General features: G+C 46.4%; 1 long non-coding RNA gene across 5 annotated transcripts in view; it reads left to right on the top strand.

Moving 5' to 3' along the window:
• Positions 1–17,388, top strand: part of LOC118144086 (uncharacterized) — a 29,783-nt gene extending 12,395 nt beyond the window's left edge. For 2 of the 5 annotated variants that reach the window (XR_013522479.1, XR_013522483.1), the window contains exons 3-7: positions 7–127; positions 7,661–7,779; positions 16,061–16,259; positions 16,838–16,916; positions 17,050–17,388. This is a non-coding gene — a long non-coding RNA (uncharacterized LOC118144086). Of the gene's footprint in view, positions 1–6; positions 128–7,660; positions 7,780–14,038; positions 16,039–16,060; positions 16,260–16,837; positions 16,917–17,049 lie in introns of those variants that run through there. The other 3 variants (XR_013522480.1, XR_013522481.1, XR_013522482.1) reach the window with 3 other exon arrangements.
• Positions 17,389–19,215: the final 1,827 nt, after the last annotated feature.

Raw genomic sequence — 19,215 nt, 5'->3', positions numbered from 1 at the left:
TTTGAGATGGCATCCTACTCTGTCACCAGACTAGAGTACAGTGGCACAAGCTCAGCTCACTGCAACCTCCGCCTCCTGGGTTCAAGTGATTCTTCCGCCTCAGCCTCCTGAGTAGCTGGGACCACAGGTGCGTGCCACCACGCCCGGCTAATTTTTTTTGTATTTTTAGTAGAGATGGAATTTCACCATGTTGGCCAGGATGGTCTCGATCTCTTGACCTTGTGATCCGCCCACCTCGGCCTCCCAAAGTGCTGGGATTACAGGCGTGAGCCACCACACCTGGTCTTCCTTTTTTTTTTAACTAAAAAAACTTTTTTTTTGAGATAGAATCTCACTCTGTTGCCCAGGATGGAGTACAGTGGCATGATCATGACTCACTGCAGCCTTGACCTCCCACCTTAAGTGATCATCCCACCTTAGCCTCCCGAGTAGCTGAGACTACAGTTGCATGCCACCATGCCCAGCTTATTTTTAATATTTTTGAAGAGATGGGGTCTCCCCCTATGTTGTCCAGGCTGGTCTAGAACTCCTGGGCTCAAGCAATTCTCCCACCTTGGATTCCCAAAGTGTTGAGATTACAGGTGTGAGCCCCTGTGTCTGGCCCTGACTTCTTTCAGATTGAGTATTTTTTGGTATTCCATTTCACCTTCATGATTGGCTTATTGACACTACCTGTTTGTTTATTTATTTAGCTGTGCTCTAGGGTTTATAGTATTTGTTATTAACTTCTCACGGTCCACTTTCACATAATACATAATATTTCACATATAATGTAAAAACCTTCCCACAATTTATTTCCATCCCCCTCTCCTCTATGCTGTTACTGTCACAGATTTACTTCTAAATATGAGTCCAACAATGCATTGTTTTCATTTTTTCGAGCCAAATATCTTTTCAAGAAGTTTTAAAATTGGAAAAAGATCTTTTATCTGTACCCACATCAATCCCATTTCTGTCACTTTCATTTCTTTCTAGATTCAAGTTTCCATTTGGTATCATTTTTTCCTTCCACCTGAAGAACTTTAACATTTTTTATAGTCAGGTCTGTTGGTGACAAATTTTATCATTTTTTTGTCTGAAAAAATATTTATTTCTCCTTAATTGTTGGTTTCTTTTTCATGGATATTGAATTCTAGTTTGAGTCTTATTTCTTCTCAATACTTAAGCAGAATGTCCCTGGCTGTGCTGGGTAGCTCACGCCTTTGGGAAGCTGAGGTGAGAGAATGCCTTGAGCCTGGTAGGTAGAGGCTGCAGTGAGCTATGATTGCATCATTGTACTCTAGCCTTGGTGACAGAGCGAGATCCTGAAAAAAAAGAAAAAGAAACAAAGAAAGAAAGAAAAAGAAACAGAAAGAGAGAGAGAAAGAAAGAAAGAAAGGAAAAGAAAGAAAGAAAAGAAAAGAAAGAAAGTGTTGGACTTTGTTCTTGGGATCAGCTTGATCCTTTCCAGACCTGTGCTGAAGCTTATGTGGGGAAAATCTGGAGCATTTGCTACTCCAGGGAGAGTTTATTCCTACTCTAAGATGTGATCATGTGTCTTCGTTTGAATGCCATGGAAGTCTCTTCACTCTGGCTGGTCAGAAGCCTTGTGTGAGCCCCGCCCATTGTCCAGCGTGCAGCCTCCAGTCCTTATTTGATCAGTCTCGTGGAATGTCTCCATATACACATGCAGTTTAGTGTTCAGCCGTGGATTCAAGGAGGGCCTGGGCCGATTTCTGGAGGCCTTTCTCTACATAACTCTTGCTGGCACTCTGCACTCTGAATTCCAGCCACTTCAGCCTCCCCAAACTCCACTTACTGTGTCCTCAACTCAGAGAGACCATCATGCTGTGCTTTGGTTCCCCTCCTGCACTGCCATCTTGGAAGTTTCTGCAGGCAGAGGGCCAAGTTGATTGAGGGGCTCTCCTGGTTTCTTTGTCTTTTGTCTGGAATCATGGTCCTGTGCTGCTCATCAAACGTCGGTTTTTAAGTACATATGTAGATTGGGTGGGGCCATTTTCTTGGCATTGATAGTAGAAGGGCAAGCGCAGTTTCAATTTTTGGCTTCCAGACACTTTTTTACAGCCAAAAGCCAAGACACTAGATTTTTCAGGTGACTCTGGTGCACCTGAAATGTGGAGAACTCCTGGGGCTAGAAGGCAATAAAAGTAACACCTTGCATTTGTGCCACACTTTTGAGTTCAGAGACATCTTCGTGTTCATGACCATTTAATCCTCACACCCATCTCTGAGCAAGGCAAGCAAAGGGTTATTATCCCCCTCTTAGGACACGAAATCTGAGGCCCAGGGGGTCATGACTTCCCTGAGGAAGGACAGCTGGTAAGCAGGGCTACTGCAGCTGGAACTCCAGTCTTCGCACCCTGATGCTGGACTCATCTCTGCAGTGAGAGAAGTGGGGATCCCCAGAAGGCCAGGCCAGAAGCAAGTGTGGGGTTCTCCCTCCCTGAGCCACACCACGCAGGTCTGCTCTGCTGGGCCCACACTGGGCCTGTCTTCCTCTCCTCTGCACCCAGCCTCTCTTGCCACATCCTGTCCCACCACTGTCCTAATGAATATTAGGCTCCAGCCAGGCCGTTTCCTCCTCCCACACCACAGCTGTCTTTCTCTTGCTCTCCACTCTGTGCAAAGTGGTTTTCTCATCTTGAACCCCTGCATGCCCAAGTCCTGTCCCATCAAGGCTCTGCATCAATGCCACTACGCCAGTGATAGCTTCCATTTTCTGTCCTGTGATTCTCACAGCACCTCACCTCTATCCTTCTTTGATCTTTACAACTGTCTTTGTTGTGTAGTTATTTGTGTAGTTGTGATCCCCTCCAAGACTGTAAAATCCTTGAGGGAAAGAATTAAAGCACTTACCCCACACTCCAATCTGCGCTGTCTGAGGCCTTGAGCACAATGGGCGTTCAAAAAATATGCGATTCATGAAAAAGTAAGGAAGTGGTAGGGAGGGACGAGAGAGAATGATGAGCGACTATGCTTAGTGGTTGGGACAGATGCAGCCCTAGAAAAGGGCACTTTTCCCCTGTGGCTTGGAGGGCTCACTTTTTATGTGGCAGTGTCAGATATATGATTGAATTGTGTGAATGTGTTTGTATATATGTCTATATTACATGCACGTATGTTATATACATTGCATAACTTTTTCTACATGTATGTATAATCAACAATAAAATGTTTCACAATTGAGATTATATGAGTCCATCTCTAGATTTCCTTCTTTAGCTCTGACATGTACTTTTTAAGATCATAATTTCAGAATAACTTGATGGGAACAGAAGGGCTATTGATGGAGGCTTTAATGTCCAAAGACCACCTGCAGGAACAGCAAGGCCTTTGGTTTTTCTGTCCTATGTACTAATTGAGTGCTTTCCTCTCCCTCGACCACCTGGCAAGAGTGGAAGACATGGCCTCCCTGCCAAGGAGCTGCATCACCCCAGGGGAACTTTCTCCTACTTACGCACAAAAGGCCTGTTTCCCACCAGGCTCAGGCTGGACAGCACTCTAGATGGACAGGGGGTTGGGTAAGGGACATCTGCTCCTGCCCAGACATTCTGATGAATGTGACTAGAGAGGGTGTTCAAGGCCATTTCATCCAGCCCTTTCCCTCTGGGCAGAACAGCAGCCAACCTTGCTGTAACCACTCATGCACACCTGTGTGGCTATTGCTTCTGGCTCACATACACTTCTTATGTGTTCTGTGGCTGGACTTGAGATAAATCAGGTCATTATCCTGCAGGGAAATAAAGCAAACAGAGCCTTTCCTTGTGGGCTTTTGGAACTGTTTTCGTAGGTGTTTTCTTTATTAGTACTTGGAAATCGTGATGATAATCTGAGCCAGCCAGCATTCGTATTTTACTTTATGGTTCTCAACTTAACTGAATCTTGGTTTCCTCAACCATGGAGTGGGGACAATAACTGAATCCACATCATAGGTTACTATAAAGATGAACAATGCATGTTAGGGCATACTCATTTTATTTGATTCATAGTGAGTGATACACAAGACGTGCACAGTTATTATTCCCGTTTCTCAGATATGGCCAGTGATGCTCAGATATAGTAGATGACTTGCATGAAGTGACATGACCAATGAAGGCACAACTGGGGCTGAAACTTATGTTTCCTACTTTAAGCCCCCGCCCCTATTTCTCTGCACCACACATTAGGACATCTGATGTGGAGAGAGTACCTGGGGCAGGGAGTCAGCAAGGACCCTGAAAATGAATGCTTGATGATGTGACGACAGGTATGCAAAGAGAACAGAGGCGCGCAGAAACCAAGTGGCTTGCTCAAAGCTAGTATACAACAGAGCCAGAAACCCCACTCAGACCGGGTTGCCCTGCGTTTTCTCAGCCAAGGGTTCTCTTAAATTCAGCCTGAGGCCCAATTGTTTTTGCATTTCACCTAGCAACAGTCAATTGAGGGGAAGCAGTGTACAGCCTAGGGATGGGAGGGCGTCTCTGGGTCCCTGCTATAGTCACATTGCATTCTGAGCTAGAAAAGCCCCACTCTCCCCTGATGCCTGCCTGATGGGTGGAGCCAGTTCTGCCAGGCACTGAGCCATCTGGAGCGCCCAGGCCCTCATTCCTTTTCCCAGGACACTGGTTTTTTGGAGCTTCTCTGGATTTAGGAGTGGAAGAGGATCGTGGAAAAGAATATGCATTCTGGAAAAGGCAGGCATGGGCTTGAACCCTCATTTTGCCCCTTCCCGGTGCTGTGGTCTTGGGGAAGTTATTTAACTTCTCTGAGTCTCAGTTTCCTCCCCTGTACAATGGGTAGAATGGAGTTGTTGTAGGAGCACCATGTCTGGCACAGAGTACATGCTGATCAGGTTTTAGTGTTCAGTAGGGGCAGTGAAAGCTTTCCTGCAGCCAGAAGACTGAGTTTGCCCCTCTGGTCATGGTACCTGGTGTGAGTTTTTTCTCTCTCTGAGCTTCCCCATCCTCATCTGTGAACTGGGTCTGTGTTGGTATACCCTGAGCTTACATCTGTGAATTCTATGTGAACGGGAAAGTGCTAGACAAATTGTTTGGGGAGTGAGCCCAGATCTAAATTTTGGGCTCAGCTGTAGGTGGGAGCATCTCTCCCGCTTTGGACCCCCACCTCTGCGGCCCCAGCAAATGACCTGCCTTGAATTTGGAGAAGGTTAGAAGATTCCATGACAGGCATGTTAAACAATCCAGTAAGACCTGCTGTGAGAAGGGCACAGAAAGAATCTTCCTCCTTGTTTTTTGAGACACAGTCTTGCTTTGTCACCCAGGCTGAAGTGCAGTGGCATGATCACAGTTCACTGCAACCTTGACCTCCTGGGCTCAAGTGATGCCACCTCAGCCTTCCCAAGTCGCCGGGACCATATACATGTGCCAACATGCCCAGATAATTGTGTTTTTTACAGAGACAGGGTCTCCTTGTGTTGCCCAGTCTGGTCCCAAACTTCTGGGCTCAAGTGACGCTCCTCCTTGGCCTCCAAAAGTGCTGGGATTATAGGTATGAACCACTGAGCCTGGTCTCCTCCTTCTTTAATGCTGGCTTTGAGGAGGGCATGACGTCAGTGAATTGAGTAGCTGGAGGTACACATCAGAGAATCCTGGTTACTGCTCTAACCTGTCCTCGCTGTGCCTACTCCCTGTGATCTGGGACCATGCTCTGCCTTTCCCTGGGCCTTGAAAATCCCACAGTGGAGCCAGGTGGAAATGGAATCACATGATCTGGGAGGAAGAACTGACTGCGGAGCTCACCCACTCAAAGACACCCTCACCCCATCAGGCACCCACCACACTATCCCTAATCAGCAGTCTCTGCCCCAAATTTCCCAGGACAATAGCTCTCTGTGTCACCAGATGATTATTCAATTTTAGGATGACAAGATGGCTAGAAAGGTTTTCCTTAGATTGAGCTGTGATCAACCTTCCTTTGTCACCCACTGGTCTGAGTCCAGCTCTCTGAAGTCTCATTAAATAAGTTAATTCTTAAAACCCCTTCTAGTTCTGCCTTCCTGGGGAGAGAGGAGGAGACGAGACGGAGGGAAGCAAGAAGGAACTATATTCCAAGCCACCCAAGCTTTCTTTCTTTTTAAAAAATTAATGCATTAGTTAGTTTATTTTTATTAGACTTTAAGTTCTGGGGTGCATGTGCAGAACACGCAGGTTGTACACAGGTATACACATGCCATGGTAGCTTGCTGCCTCCATCTCCCTATCATCTACATTAGGCATTTCTCCTAATGCTATCCCTCCCCAATTCCCCCACCCCCTGCTATCCCTCCCCTAACCCCCCCACCCCCTGACAGGCCCTGGTGTGTGATGTTCCCCTCCCTGTGCAGACACTTTTCAAAAGAAGACATTTATGCAGCCAACAAACCTATGAGAAAAAGCTCATCATCATTGGTCATTAGAGAAATGCAAATCAAAACCACCCAAGCTTTCTTACATCACTCTGGCTACACACAGACTTGTCACATTTGACAAATTGTTTTAAAATCTTCTCTTCTTCTAATTGCTGCCAATGCTTCCCCCCAACACCCACAGAAACTTCTCTAAGTTTCCCCAGGAAGTGAGGAGAGTCACAGAACCCCACCCCTGGGGACTTTTGCTGTTTAAATAGCAATATTCAGTAGTTTTCAAATTTTTATCTTTATTTTATAATTCTTCAGAAAAATTCCTTTATTAAATAAACACTTACATGACACTCAAGATGGATAAAGAGGTGGATGGGTAGATGGACGGATGCCTGAGTGGATGGTTGGATGAATGGATGGGCTGGTGGGGAGGGAGGGAGGCAAAACAATGAGAATACTGTAGTTAAGTAGACATACCCTAGAGCCACACTACAAAGGATCGAATCCTTGCCTTGTCATTTACTGGCTGTGTGGCCCTGAGAGTTACTTAGACATTCAACACTTCGGTTTCTCATCTGATGATGGGCATAAAAGTTGAAACCCATCTCACAGGAATATCGTGACTACTGCATGAGTGAACGTATGCGAAGCATTTATGGTGGCACGTGGGGCAGTGGGTGCCCTGTAAGTGTTTCCTATTATTATTTTTACTGCTGACTGAAGCTGGGGAGAATCTACCCTGTTCCAACCAGTACAGTTCCTGACACACTGGTGCTCCTGGGAAACGTTGCTTTTAGGCCACTTAAATCGTTCATTTTCTCATTTAATGGGGCACATAGTGAGACCCAGAGAGAACACATCCCTTGTCTAGGCTCACACAAAGCCAGATTTTGAACACAGGTCTCCTGGATCTTGGGTTTTGTGATTCTCAGAGATCTTTCTGCATGTGCTGAACTGTGGGCTGAAAATCAAGGGAGTACATGAGGAATTAGAGAAGATCCAGCAACCTGTGGCTCTGACCTTGCCTGAGCTGCCCTGTCTGCTTCCAGACCCCTCTAGGGTGGGTCCCAGAGGTCTTCTAATGATGTAGCAACTCAAGCCCTCTTTTGGAGCAGGGATAGAGGTGGAGGAATGCAGTGAGCTATGAAGCTTAGTTCACACTTGGACCATGTCTTAAGAGCGCAGGCTACAGGTGTTACCTGCAGTATGTGGAAAGTACAGTGATTAATTCACAGATAGGCCTTGGCAGCTTCTCCACCCTCTCATGCCCTCGCTCTCACTCTTGCTCTGACATGTGAGAGCAAGTGTCTCTCTCCTTTCCAGAAAGAGAGGCAATCGCAGGCCGTGGTGCCCTTCCGACATTTATGTGGGATCTCCAAGGTGATGGAAGAGGGAGGCCTTTCGTTTGTGTCAAGACCAGAAGAACTGCTTATTTTTACCAGGTGACAATCCTTCATTCATTTACTTAACATATATTGATGAGCATTTACTATGTGGCCATGTGTTAGGCGGGGCCCACGTCTGAGTCCTGCGAAGTTAGTTGCACAGTGTCTTGCACTCAGAAGTGCCCCCACATTTGCTTTAACACTCTGCTGTCACATTAATAATGATATCTCTACACTTCTGTTTTGTTAGCAAAGTCTTATAAGACAAGGGAGCATGCCCAGGAGCAGAGGAGCTGAGTACGATGTACGTGGCCGCCACTTCCTGCTGCCCCATTCATGTAATCTTCTCCACACCCCTGGGGAGCCATGCTGCCAGTTGTGCAGGAGACTCTGCTGCGAGTGGAGTTAGGATTGTTAGTCAGTGACCGAGTGAGCAGGGCACCGACAGACTGGAGGGGCCTCAGTTTCCACTGAAGCCAGAATGCGCTTGTACACAGAAAGAAGGCAATGACATTTGAGAGACACAAATGACTGAGGAGCCCTATTGTACCCTCTCTTATTGGAGTTACTTCCCTGTGCTAACCGACCCCGAGTTGAGATGACATAAAAGGAAAGGGAAGGACACGATGGCCTCAGTACTCTAAGGGTGCCCAATCTCATCTCAGAAGCTAAGCAGGGCCGGACCTGGTTAGCACTTGCATCGAACAAAGGAAGGGGAAGAGAGAGCAGCCTATAGCTCCTGTTCTTTCAGTCCTTCCTTAGTGTCCATGACCCAGAGGTAGTGAGTGTTGCTGGAGTGTGTGGGTGTCAGGAAGTGAGAAACATTGAGCGGGTTTTGTGCAGCATCTCCACTGCTCTGGTAAGAATGAAATACGTACACACGTATGAGCTGTGGAATGTGAATTGTGTAATTGTGTTGATTCCACATATGAAGTCCACGCTCATATTTTTATTTATAACTTGCATCCTACAACATAAAAACAAAAGGTAAAAATTCATGATAATTTAAACTTATTTTTTAATTAGCATGACATTAAATAACAAATAAAAATACCTTGACAAGTCAAGTGAGAGAGAATACAGAAGGAAGGGAAACGCTGTATATTTGAGCACCTTCAATGATGCTTTTTCCTGCTCTTTGAACAGAAGCACTGCATTTTCATTTTGCACTGGGCCTCATATGTTATGTAGCTGGCTTTTGTGTTAGGTACCCAGGACACATGACAAATGAAACAGATTCTAATCCCAGCACTTTTGGAGGCTGAGATGGGTGGATTACTTGAGGCCAGGAGTTTGAGACCAGCCTAGCCAACATGGTGAAACCCTGTCTCTACCTAAAAATACAAAATTAGCAGGTTGGGGTGGTGAGCACCTATAATCCCAGCTGCTCAGGAAGCTGAGGCTGGAGAGGTTGCAGTGAGCTGAGATGGCACCACTGCACTCCAGCCTGGGTGACAGAGTGAGACTTCATCTCAAAAAGAAAAAAATTAAGAAAAATAAGAAAATAAAAGGAAAGAAGGAAGGAAGGAAGAAAGGAGGCTATTGCAGTAATGCAGCAATGTAAGTGAGAGATGATGGTGGCTTAGGCTGTGGTGAAGATGGAGGAACTGAATGAGCTCAAGAGATAGGTAGGAGGAAAAGCGATGGATTGGATGGGAGTAGGGAAACAGAGGAGAAGAGGTATCAGGAATGCCGCCTAGGTTTCTGGTCTGTGTCACTCTATGGGTGGTGAGGTCATCTACTAGAGAATGTGTCAGTGGTAGAGGCCAAGGTCTGAGAACATAGGAGGAAGAGTGAGAGGGAAGATTACAAGTTTACCTTCATGTTCAGTTGAGGTTCCTTAGAAACATACAAGCAGCAGTATGAAGAATTCTATTGGTATATTTGTTCAGAGCCCACAAGTGAGGTTTAAATAAGAAGAAATAAACTCGCTAGTAAAAATTGCAGACACAAAAAAGCTTGAAAAGGCACTTCACAAAATAGATTATCCAAATGACCAATAAGCACGTAAGTACTCAACATCATTAGCCATTAGAAAAATGCAAATTAAAACCACAATGAGGTACCATTTCACACTAGAACGACTAAAATGTTAAAAGACTGACAACACTAAATGTTCCCAGGATGCAGAGCAACCAAAACTCTCATATATTATGGGGGACATGGAAAATTGCACAATTGCTTTGGAAAATAGGCAGTTTCTTCAAAAATTCAATATATACATACTATACAACTCAGCCATTGCATTCCTATTTACTCAATAGAAATAAAATCATTTGTCTACTGAAAGATTTGCAAAATAGTGTTCATTGCAGCTCTAGTCATTATAATCCTCAAATAGAAACAACCCAATGTACACGGACTGTGAATAGATGACAAATGGTGGCCCATCTATACAGTGGAATACTACTCTTCAACAGAAACCAACTACAAATCCATGTAACAACACGACAAGTGAAAGGAGTCAGATGTAAAAGAACACATATGAACAATGCAATTTATATGACACTCTAGAATACTCGAAGCTAATCCTTGGTGATGGAATCAGATTTGAGGTTGCCTGGGGCAGAGATGGGAGTCGCTGACTGTAAGGAGGTATGGGGAGGGTGTGACTTTTGGAGAGTGATGGAGCTGTTCTACGTCTCGATTGTGATGTGGTTACACAACTGTATGGATTTGTCAAAACTCGCAAAACTACACCCTAAAACGTATGAATTTTACTGCAAGTAAATTTGACCTTAATTAAAAATTTTTAAAAATGGAAGCCATTGATTTAGGTAAGATTCACTAAGTGGTGAGGGTAGAGTTGAGTTCCCAGAGAATTGCTATCTCCAGTTCACAAGGGAGAAAAATGAAGCTCAGAGAAGCGAAGTGGCTTCCCCAGGATCACATAGCTACTAAGTAGCATAGCTGGGGTTCAAAACCAGAGCCACCTGCTCAGAAGGTCCACATTTTTTTTGTTCCCTCCCATCAGCCAGGCCTGGGCACATGGCTGTGGTGACGGCCAATCAGGGAGGAGGCCCAGCTCCTCTTCAAGGAATAAAACAGTGTGCTGTTCCTTGTATATGCAAATGACATTCTGTTCCTTACCCGTCACCAATCGCACAGGCATTTAGGTTGCAAGGCGTGGGGACTGCCATGATGATGATGGCTGTGTCCTGAGCCAGCCACGTTGTCCCCAGCAGTCCTCAATGGGAATACCAGCAAGATGCTAGGCCACAGTAAGAGATTCTGCCAGGGCCCTCCAGACACCCAGAGGGTCACGATAAGATTCGCTCCAGAGGAGAAATAGTACCCTGCCCCAAACTGCCAGTGATCTTGACACTGACATTGCTCTTTATACTTTCCAACTCCAGAAGAATTAACTGGGGAAAACTACATTCAAAGCTCTTTTCCAGCTCATTGACCTGTTCCAGGTCTTGTGATCTGATCTCTTCCGAGGATTGTTACAATCGCCTCAAGATGGTTCACTCTGCCTCTTGTCCCATCCGACTCAAGAGGGGCTTCCTTATACCTTATACAAAAATCTACTCAAGATGGATTAAAGACTTAAATGTAAAACCCCAAACCATAAAAGTTCTAGAAGAAAATCTAGGCAATACCATTCAGGACATAGGCATAGGCAAAGATTTTCTGATGAAGTTGCCAAAAGCAATTGCAACAAAAGCTAAAATTGACAAATGGGATCTAATTAAACTGAAGAGCTTCTGCACAGCAAAAGAAACTGTCATCAGAGTGAACAGACAACCTACAGAATGGGAGAAAATTTACGTAATCTACTCACCTGTCAAAGGTCTAATATCCAGAATTTACAAGGAACTTAAACTAATTTACAAGGAAAAAACCCAACCCCATCAAAAAGTGGGCAAAGACATGAACAGGCACTTCTCAAAAGAAGACATTTATTCGGCCAACAAACCTATGGAAAAAAGTTTAACATGACTAATCATTGGAGAAATGCAAATCAAAACCACAATGAGATACCACTCTATGCCAGTCAGAGTAGCAATTATTAAAAAGTCAAAAAACACAGATGCTGGGGAAGCTGTGGAGAAATAGGAACGCTTTTACACTGTTGGTGGGAATGTAAATTAGTTCAACCATGATGGAAGACAGTGTGGCAATTCCTCGAGGGTCCAGAACCAGAAATACCATTTGACCCAGGAATCCCATTACTGGGTATATACCCAGAGGAATAGAAATCATTCTTTTATACAGACACATGCACATGTATGTTCATTGCAGCACTATTCACAATAGCAAAGACATGGAACCAACCCAAATGCCCATCAGTGACAGACTGGATAAAGAAAATGTGGCACATATATACCATGGAATACTATGCAGCCATAAAAAGGAATGATATCATGGCCTTTGGAGGGACATGGATGGAGCTGGAAGCCATCATCCTGAGCAAACTAACACAGGAACAGAAAACCAAACACCACATGTTCTCACTCATAAGTGGGAGCTGAACAATGAGAACACATGGACGCAGGGAGGGAAATGTCACCAGGGCCCGTCGGGGGTGAGTGAGGGGAGGGACAGCATCAGGACAAACAGCTAATGCAAGCAGGGCTTACTACCTAGGTGACGGGTTGACAGGTGTAGCAAACCACCATGGCACATGTTTACCTGTGTAACAAACCAGCAAGTTCTGCACATGTATCCTAGAACTTAAAATAAAATAAAATAAAGCCAGGGAGATAAAGACAAGCAGGAGAGAGGGAGACAGAAACAAGGAAGGACAGTGCCGAAAGAGGAAGCCCAGCAAGAAGAGGGAGGGAAGGGAGAGGAGGAGAGCACAGGAGAGCCCGAGACAGGAAGGCCTGGTGGGGCCATTGTAGTTCTCCGTCTCCTTTTGCCGCTTCGGCCAACGCCCAGAGGACATTCCTCCCCAGGACCCGAGACACACCTGCCCTTCTGTGTGTCAGCCAGGAGCCTCTGGCATCTGGCAAGTGGCAGCTTCCTCATCATCCCATCTGATCCAAATTCCACCCACATTCAGTCAGGGTGACCATGGTGGCTCCTCCCCAGGGTGGAGAAGGTCTGTCCTGTGGCTGTCTGCACTTCCCAGTGGAGCTGGCTTTGAACCCACAGCTCTTGCCTCCCTTTCCATTCCCTAGAATGCTGGCTGCCCCTATGGATGCTTTTGTAGCAAGCCACTTTCTCCAGCTGGGGACTACCATCAGGAGAGCTCCTTTCTGGCTCTTAGGTCTGGAATGAAAGGACAATCGTGACTTTGGTCAAGTTTGACTGCTCTGTATCTGGCCATCCTCGTGTATAAAGATGGGGAAAGGAGAGGCACTTCTGTTACTACTGACCAGTTACTAGGTGTGGCATTGTGCAGGTCACTGCACACACCTAAATCAACCAGATGTATATCCATAGCCATCGGTGTCTTAGAGAACTTAGGAATAGGCTCCCAGTCTATTCCCCACCTGCATGACTACATTTTCTATCATAAAGGGTGTGTCAAGGAAAAGTGTGTTAGAGTTCTGACTCTAGAGGTCCGCCTGCCAGAAAATGGTTTCCAGCCTCCCAGTCTCCTCCTGTTCACCATCGTAACCACCCCTGACCCATGAACCCCCATGCGCACTTATTTTCTCTGTTAGTACTTAGTAAGTACCTCCTATGACCTGTGGATGCAGCAGTAAATAAAACAGGCAAACACACCAGAGACAAAGAAAGCCTGGGAGGTTGAGGTAGGCGGATTGCTTGAGCCCAGGAGTTCAAGACCAGTCTGGGTAACATGGTGAAACCCCATCTCTATAAAAAGAAATACAAAAAAACTAGCTGGGCATGGTGGTGTGTGCCTGTAGTCCCAGGTACCTGGGAGGCTGAGGAGAAAGGATAGCTTGACCTGGAGAGACAGAGGTTGCAGTGAGCTGAGACCATGTCACTGGACTCCAGGCTGGGTGACAGAGCAAGAACCTATGTAGAAAAAAAAAGGAGGAAGGAAGAAAAAGAAGGGAAATATGGAATGTTGGGGATGGGGATGGACATGGGTTGCAGGCAGCCAGGAAAGTCCTCTTTGAGATTTTTAAGTAAAAATCTGAAGATGGCAAGGGAGTGAGCCAAGCATTTACATGCAGGAAGGGCTCTCTGGGAGGAGAAGGCAGTGAGAACAAAGGCTGGGAAGCAGATGCAATAGTGATGGCTTTGGAGAACAGCAAAGGGCCAGCATGGCTAAAGCAGGGGGAGTCAGGGCAGTGCGGCAGGAAGTGAAGGCAGGGAGAGGGGGAGGTGCAGATTGTTGGGGTATCAGAGGCTGTGTGACTCCCAATTGCTGTGTGACAAATTCCTACAAATCCAGCAGCTGCAAATACGAGCAACTGTCCCCGAGTTTCTGCACGTCAGGAGCTGGCACAACCTAACTGGTCCTCAGCCAGTGTCAGCCAGCACTGGGTTCTCACCTGGGCCTCAGCTGTGTGGATGGCACTGCTTCCAAGCTTGCATGGCAGCATGCAGTTCCACATTGGCTGCTGGACACAAGACCTCAGCTTCCTGGTGAGCGTTGATTGGAGGGGGCTCTTAGCTCCTCACAGCTGACCCCCTGCATGAGGCAGCTTGCAACATGGCAGCCTACTTCTTCAAGAGTGGCAAGAGAGAGTGAGACCCTGGCAAGGCAAGTTATGATCTTATATAATATGGTCAATACATGAATCACATATATACTGCCACCTTCACAAGCAAGCCACAGGTTCTGCTTACACCCAGGGAAGGGGATTATTCAAGGGTGTGAATGCCAGAGGTGGGGGTTATGGGGGTCACCTTAGTATCTGCCACCACAGCATGTCCTCTGTCCCTCAAGACTCATGTCCCTTGTGCATGCAAAATACATTCACCTCTCTCAAGATCCCCTCATGCTCACAGTCCAGAATCTCATCTAAATCGAATTTAGGTGTAGAGCAGATTGCTTTAGATGTTACTCTGGTCTGGAAAACCATATGCGACGCAATGGTGGATAAAGCTTGAGACATTGCTGTTGAGTAAGAGGTAGCAGGGGAGGGATGAAGGAATCACTGGTCCATGGTGATTCTGAAATCCAGCTGGAAAAATGCTGGTGTTTTCTAATTCGGTTTTAAGATGAGGGAATATTCCACGTCTCTTGGCTCTGCCTTCTGGGCTTCTGTTCTCTGGGTCATCCTTCTTTTCTCATGAAAGATCCATGTGTTTGCAGCCAAGTAGTTTTAGCATCCTTCTCACCAGTGGAGTTTTAGGGCTCTGACAGTCTTCTTTCATTTTGCACTCTGCCCCTTACAGACCAATCTGCCAGCACTCTGGCTGAAACAGCTTTCTCAAACCTTTTGCCTGTCCTCAGTGAGTTTAAATGGGGCTCACAGTTAATTTGGCAAGAGCCATACCCATTAATCTTTTCAAGATAAGCTCTTCTCTACCATTCTACCTTCAGTTCCTGCCAAGATGGCCCCGGGGGTAACTCACTGAAGCTTCCCAGAGGCCCTAAGCTTTGGTTGAGAGGTTCTGCACTGTACACCCTTATAATCTTTTGCAACAGTCCTCTGTGTGATTTGTCGCCCCTCCCATCTTTTGATCTTTACGCAGAATCAACAAAAGACTGTACAGTCACACCCTATGCCACATGATCAGAAGCCATTTGTTAATTTCAGCATCTTTTGCCATGTGGGGAGACTGACAATTTTCAAAATCATCAAGTCCTGATTCAATTTTAACAGTTTAAAAACCAGTCTCTTTCTTGTTTTCTCTCTCTTTTCTCACACCGTGTTATAAGCAGCAGGAAGAAATCAGGCAGCTCCCTCATGTTTTGCCTGGAAATCTCAACTGCATACCCAGTGTGTCACTTACATGATCTGTTTTCCACGTATCTGGAGGCAACCATTTTTCTAAGCTTTCTGCCGCTACCTAACAATGATCCCTTTCCTCTAGCCTCTAGTGCTAAAATCCTCACTGCCTTTGAGCCCTCACTGGTGAGTCCTCCAAGCCCAGGTTTCTATCAACAGTCTGCTCACCATGGAGTCTGTCTGTCACCACTTGGGCCATTTTAAGGGACCAGGGCTTTCTGAGATGAGGCTTGGAGCTGAGAAGCCACATGATCTGACACGGTTAAGGATACCTCTGGCTTCCCTTTTAAGAATAGATTAAAGGGGCAAAAATGGAAGCAGAAGAGCAGTTGGGAGGCTCCTGTCAAACCCACATGGAAGGCAGAGTCTGAGGTGTGTTACTGGACTAACACTGACACTGTTCCCTTGTACTTCCGAGGGGTCCCTGGAACTTCCCCAGGGGATGAGCGTTCTCGCCAGCAGGCCTCAGCCCCTCCCCTTCAACTTTACTCAGGACCCGGCCTCTCCTCCTTCAGGTCTCTGGAGCCTCCCCACACACCTCAACCCACTCTCACAGATCGCTCCTCCTTCGCCTGCCATTCTGTCTGTCCACAAGATATCACCAAAGAGTCTTCTGTGAGCGCAGCATGGTGAGAACACGGGGAGAACAAGGAGAAATAGAAACAGGTGCTATGCTGGAGAAGCTTATGCCCAGTGGTGGTGATACTGCCGGAGGTGAGACCACTCTGCCAGCATATGAACAAAGATGGCAGGGGCACAGTGGCATTCAGGAGTGCAGATCTGGGGGCATCCAAGAGGCTCCTAAGCCTCAGTATATAAACTGACAGGTCACAGCCTGCTCCAGGAAACACTCTCTTAAGGGTTGGAGTTGTCTCTGCACACCCCGTTCCCACCCCAGTAAACTGCCCTTGGCCCTGCCCCCGGGAGCCTCTGCTTGGCCTCGCTAATTCCTCTCTTCTTGAAGCCAGAGTGAGGTCCCTCTTGGAGGAGGGACCTCATAATCTATGCATAAACATACCTTGGTCCTCATAATCTATGCATAAACATACCAGAGAGTCAATCTGCATCTATTTCCATACAATAGAAACATAAAGTGAGCAACATGCATGATTTTAAAATTTCTAGTAGTCAAATTAAACATTTTTAAGTGAAATTAACTTTAATAACACATTTACTTAACCCAGTGTATCTTCGACAGGCAATCCTATTTTATAAATGACTAATGAGGTACCTGAAAAAAATCCCTTTTCATACTAAGTCCTAGAAAATCTTAGTGTGTTTTATACCCACAGGACATCTGAGTTTGGATGTTACCTTTGTATTGGAAATATGGGATCTGGATTTACATTTCACTGAATTTACATTGAAAAGGTGGGTTTACAAAGCCAAGTTGTCTCACACATACCTAAATGTTTTCGGTAACTGGGTGGAGTATCAGTTCTTATATTTATCTTTGCATTAGTTAAAAAATGAATTAACGGTTCTGGTCCTCGGCCGCACACAGGAGCCATGTTGAAAGTGCTCAATGCTCCCACGTGACTGGGGGCCACAGAGGACGGACTGCCCTCTTCTGTCTGGGTCCCAGCTCCACCACTCAACTTCGGCCTTCTCCATGGTCCGGTGGCCTGAATTCACCCAGACCCTGCTGTCCTCGGCTTTTTCATGCAGACATTCAAACAACTTCCTCCCGGCACCCCAGCCCATCTCCAGCAGCCTCTGAAGCGGTTTCCCTCCTGTCCTCATCTCAGCCACCCAAGACTCACACACCCATCCGGCTCCCCTGGCCCGCTTTTCACTTGGTCCTCATAATCTATGCATAAACATTAACATACCAGAGAGTCAATCTGCATACTGATTACGTCTGTCTGGTAAAATTCACACTTTGAAGATCAGGGGGCTTTCTCCCCACAGTGAACTGGGCCTGAGGAAATCATTATCTTGTCTTCTTGTTACCTCACCCGTGGTTGCTTATCCTATGAGATAAGAGGTGTCTCAGGCGAAGCAGGACAGGGAGGATGCCAGCACGGGGTGGTGGGAAGATTTGGGGAGTGCCTGTTGGGGTACGTGTTTGTGGGAGGAGGACTTTACACATGTGGCTTATGTGTCAGGAGGATTTCATTGGTAAATAAGCACCTAAGGGATGATTTCACATTGCACACTTCTAAGTTTTTATAATTTAAATTCTTTCAACTGGGCTTTTTTCCCCCCCAAGCTCTAGATCTTTGGCTAGAATTGATTTGATTTGCATAATCCTGCCTGTGAGATTTAGCCCTACCCATGAGAGCCCCCTCAGAGCCACACACAGCCAGGACACCTCTGCTGGCCTCCTCTTCCCCAGCCTTCCCACTGGTGGCAGGCCCCTGGCTCTGGCCTCCCCTATCTGGGAATGAGAGAGCTGCATGGCTGCTGACAGTGGCTGAGATAATCCTCTCCGAGCTGTTCCAAGGATTATTTCTGCGGCCCTGTGCCCAGCTCCCACACAAGTGGGATTTCAGGGCCAGGAAAGGAAGGGCGCAGCTCCTGTAATGTGTAGCAGCCAGGGCAGTGGGCACCCGGCTCCAGGCTCCCTTTTCCACCCTACAGAGGGCAGGCCCCTCAGCTCCACTCTCCTCCAAGGCTACAGGGGGGCAGGAACTGGCGGTGGCAGGAAAGCCGTAAGGTCTCCAGGTGGGTCATTCTGGGCTCAGAGATGAGTGCTGAAGCTCCCATGCCCTCCCTGTGAAAATGGAGTCCTCTCTGCCCTGGGAGAGCCGGGTGCTGCCCCGAGAAGGATGCATTTATGACTTCATGAAGTCCTTCTTGACCCCCGATGCTGCTGCCTTTAGGTAAGCCTGATCAAATCTGTGGGAGGCCCATCTGGCATGAGAAAGGGATGGCTTCTTCTAAACCCGTTGGCCAAGATCCCAGGTTCCAACACATTCTGTCTCAAGTCCAGCCTCTTGTGGCACATAGGAGACCCTCCATGAGAGGCAGTATAATATAGAGGACACATGTGCTTATAAAGAGGCTGCCTGTCTGATCTTTGACAAGTTCTTTTTATTTATTTATGTTTTTTTAATAAAGTCTCATTATGTTGCCCAGGCTGGTCTTGAACTCCTGGGTTCAATTGATCCTCCTGCACCGGCCTTCCAAAGTGTTGGTATTATACTCTGGGTTCTCTTCAGATCATATACATCTTTGCCTTTTATCAAAATGTTGGGATTACAGTGTGAGCCACCACGTGTGGTCTATTTTTTATTTAATTGAGGTGAAATTCACATCAATTTGACCATTTTAAATGAGCAATCAATGGCATTTAGTACATTTGCAGTTGTGCAAACACTGTCTCTGCGTAGTTCCAAAACATTTTCATCATTAATCTACGGACAGGGGCATCATTGTAAGCACTTCAAATACGTTAACTCACTGAATCTTCACAACAAAGACAGACTCATTTACTGTAAATTTATAGAGTGAAAGCTGGGGCACAGGTTACATGCTTAGGATCACACAGCTATGAAGCAGAATAAGGACTCCGGCCGAGGCAGTCTAGTCCCAGAGGCCTTCCCTTCCTAGTAACCACCGTGCTCTACTGCCTCTCAGAGAACCCAAATAGCACAACAAGAGGGCTGAGCTGTCTGGTCTGTCTGGTGAAGATTCAAATGCTGTTCATTTCAGAGAAGGGGACGTT

The sequence above is a fragment of the Callithrix jacchus genome, chromosome 9 (assembly GCF_049354715.1).
Source record: "Callithrix jacchus isolate 240 chromosome 9, calJac240_pri, whole genome shotgun sequence".
Lineage (NCBI taxonomy): Eukaryota > Metazoa > Chordata > Mammalia > Primates > Cebidae > Callithrix > Callithrix jacchus.
This window is presented reverse-complemented; position numbering and strand designations above follow the sequence as displayed.